The 3,613-nt window shown below is 41.3% G+C and overlaps 1 non-coding gene across 1 annotated transcript; it reads right to left on the bottom strand.

Moving 5' to 3' along the window:
• Positions 1 to 3,319: 3,319 nt before the first annotated feature.
• trnav-uac (transfer RNA valine (anticodon UAC)) lies at positions 3,320 to 3,392 on the bottom strand. The gene has a single exon. It is a non-coding gene; the product is annotated as a tRNA-Val (tRNA).
• Positions 3,393 to 3,613: the final 221 nt, after the last annotated feature.

The following is a 3,613-nucleotide window of genomic DNA, read 5'->3' as shown; positions in this document are numbered from 1 at the left end:
CTTTCACTAACATTTCTCTGACTGAAACTGCACAAGTCAAAAATGTTCCTTTGAAAATCATTAAACTTTCGAATTTCCGCGTCACCCCTGAATCTTCTGAATCATATGCCTCCAGTTTGCCACTCAATCAATGTCCCTTTGCATTTCCCTGCTCCCATCCACACTAATTACTGTACCAGCGTTGATCAGTGACAATAGATACTCAAAGTGATCAGGCTATGCGAGCTCAGTCGGTAGCACGATCGTGGGACCGGGGCCCACGTTGGCCGAAGGTTTTTGTTAAACTTTTTGTTTGTTGCTTTCACGGTAAAGCATCATGAATTAACCGATAGTTTTCTTTGGCTCAATGAAAGAAATGCTAACTGAGGGAGAGTCGACAGTTCAATAACTTATACTGTTGCCCATATGTCATTTTACACACTGTGCTTTAGGAGTCTGTTTTAAATTGTTCATTGCTGATGACACCAGGAATCTGGGGCAATATTTGTCAAATTGAACAGGACCGGTTATTTCCACCGTGATCAGAAAATAGAAACAGTTGCGAACTAAAATCCCATGGTGCTGACATTCAGATTAAATGCAGTCAGCTTTGAAATAAAGTGAAAACATTTTACAGTGAAAAGATTTGTAAGTATTTGTGCCTTTAATTAAAGTTTGTGGCGTCTGATTCACACTCATGTCTCTTCTTCCTCTGTTGAATAAGAAAGGAGGGGCTTGACGTTGACCAGACTGCACTGTGCCTGATATTTGTGAGCTCATCCTTTATACTGAGCGGTTTCCCGCTCGTTGCTCGATGTCAGCTTTAGCTCAGCGGTTACTTCGCAATAGATGCGTTCCTGTCACCGCGGGTGCTATCTGGCGTTTTTTTATTGTCATGTTCAATCCCCTTCTTCAACACCGAAGCACATGGTAGCCGTGTTTTTAATTTAGCAGAGTGATATTTTTCGAGGACACCCTTAAATGATTCAATAACCTGGTCTTATCAGTGAGTGTGACCCGGGTTCGATTCCCGGTTAGGGAAATAACTTTGACATCACCGTTTTTAATTAATTAAAGTGAAGATATTTAAGTAAATAATTAACATGCAACTAATGTGAAAAAATAAGAAATGTTTTAATCACCATTAATTAACCGATAACCTTTTTTGCAGAATGAAAACTATTCTAATATGGTGACTGAGGGACAGTCGAAAGTTCAGTCATTTATTTTGCTCTTTTCATGTGCTGAACTTTTAACTCATCTCATTTTATACATTGGATTTTACGAGAGTGGTTTAAAATGTTCATTGCTTGTAAGAGCAGGGATCTGAGACAAATTTGTTAAATTTAACAGGACCTGTTTTTTCACAGAAAAAATATTCCCTGACATAATGTTTTCAGACCAAACACTGACCGATCGTTCTTAGACCCAAAGTGGATGATCTGACACTTGCCCACATTGAACTCCATTAATCGCAGTTCAGGGGAGAATTAATAGAGGTGATCGAAATTATGGGGAAACAGTTTCCACTGGCAGGAGGGTCAGCGAGGCTATGGGGGAAGAGCAGCGGAGTGGGACTAATTGGATAGCTCGTTCAAAGATGCTGCATCAATTGTTCATTTTAATCTGCGATTGATAGATTTTTGTTAACCAAAGGTAATAAGGGTTGAGTCAAGTCAGTGAGACTCTTTATAATTGTTTCAATCATCATTAATCAACCCACAACATTGTGTTGCTCACTGCAGGAATTGCTAACAAGTTTACTGGGAGACAGACAAACTGTAATAACTTATTATAGAACCATAGAATCAGCCAGCACAGAAGGAGGCCATTCGGCCCATAGTGCCTGTGCTGGCTCTTTGAAAGAGAGATCCAATTATTCCCACTCCCCTGCTCTTTTCCCAAAGCCCTGCAAGTGTTTCTTTTTCAATTTATTTCCCTTTTGAAAGTTAATATTGAATCTGCTTCCACCACCCTGTCTGGCAGAAAAATATTGATATTAATGTTATCCACGTCCCATTTCACATAGTAATTTCCCTGCTTTGCATGTCATGAAATTTTATCCCTTCTGATTTTACACACTCTAATTTAGGAGTTTGCTTAAATATGTTCGGTGCTTGTGACATCAGCCATTGTAAGATATAAAAGGATTGCAGCCACTTTCCCTGGAAATCTCTGCCCCAAAGTGCTGTTGATGCTCATTCGTTGAGTATATTCAGGGCAGAGATCGATAGATTCTGGGACTGTAGTGGAATCAAGGGACATGTGGATAGGCAGGAAAGTGGAGTTAAGGTCGATGATCAGCCATTATCTGATTGAATGGCGGAGCAGGCTGGGGGGCCATATGGCCTGCTCCTGCTTCTAATTCTTTTGTTCTTATGTTCTTATGTCCTTTCACAGGAGAGCAAACCCGCCCCTGGACCTGCAAGAGGAGCAAGATCCAACAAAATGATTCCGCGTACCTGATAGCTCCTACACTGCGGAAACGTCTCCACTTTCAGTACCAGGTCAGATGGAAGTGTTAAGCGAGCAGGTGAACCACTGAATCCCACTTTTGAGAGATGCCCCAAAGCATTTCACAGTGGCGTCAAAAGAAATGAGTTGCACTTAGTAATTAAATATAAGCAAAGTGAGAAGTGGGATTTGAACGCACGCTTTCAGAAGAGTGCGATTTGAACGCAGCGCCATAGATCTCCCGACCAGCCTGACTGTTGGAAAGCTCACTTGCAAGTTCTCACTTCCGGATTTAGAAAGTTTCAGTCCGGGTGCTTGTTCAATGTTGCTCGGAGGCTCAGTGACCGGGATATAATCTCCCCCAGGTTTTCCTGAGCCTGTGCTCGGTGTATGGGGAGGTTTGGCCCGGGTCCCTGGGATGGACAATAACAACCTGAGCACTGGAGCTGGGGAAGAGCGAGTAATTAATGGGTTTGTCTCCGTGCCTGAAATGCGATTTAGATCTGTTGGTGTTAACCAAGGCCGGGGCTCCGAGATATTGCATTTTGTTCAAGTTTAATCAGAGGAATATCCGCAGTCAGGAGCTGAAAAGGACCAAGAGCTGAAAAAACAAAAGAAAAAAGATAAGAAATATTAGCAATTGTGATAAACTCTTTAAAGTGTTTTCTGGTAGTTTAGTGGTTTAATTGTTTTAATCACCATTCATTAACCGACAGCGTTGATTTTGCAGAATGAAAGAAATGCTCACACTGAGGGACAGTCGAAACTTCAATAACTTAACTTTAATAATTTGCGAAACTTTATTCATTGATGAAATTTTATCACCTATCTGATTTTACACACTGTATATTAATTTACTGTACGTAAATAATACTCTTGACCATAATGTTTCCGCCCGGGATCGAACCGGTGATCTTTCGCGTGTAAAGCGAACATGATAACCGCTACACTACAGAAACCATTGATGCACGCCGCCTCCAGAAAAATCTGTTCAGGGAGAAGGTGAAATGCTGACGCCCAGATTCTGACTTAATTTCCCATCACTAACATTCTCTGAACAAAACTGTACACTTCAACAATGTTCCTTTCTGTAGTGTATGTGCCTTTAAGTCAGAACTACTTTTTACAGCTCCTGTATACTGTAGTACCGGCAGTGACCACACCGGTATATAAGCTTTGC

The sequence above is a fragment of the Somniosus microcephalus genome, unplaced genomic scaffold, assembly GCF_052327205.1.
Source record: "Somniosus microcephalus isolate GS21.2 unplaced genomic scaffold, FLI_Smic_1.0 unresolved_chr4, whole genome shotgun sequence".
Lineage (NCBI taxonomy): Eukaryota > Metazoa > Chordata > Chondrichthyes > Squaliformes > Somniosidae > Somniosus > Somniosus microcephalus.
The sequence above is the reverse complement of the archived record's forward strand: the minus strand, read 5'-3'. Positions and strand labels throughout refer to the sequence as shown.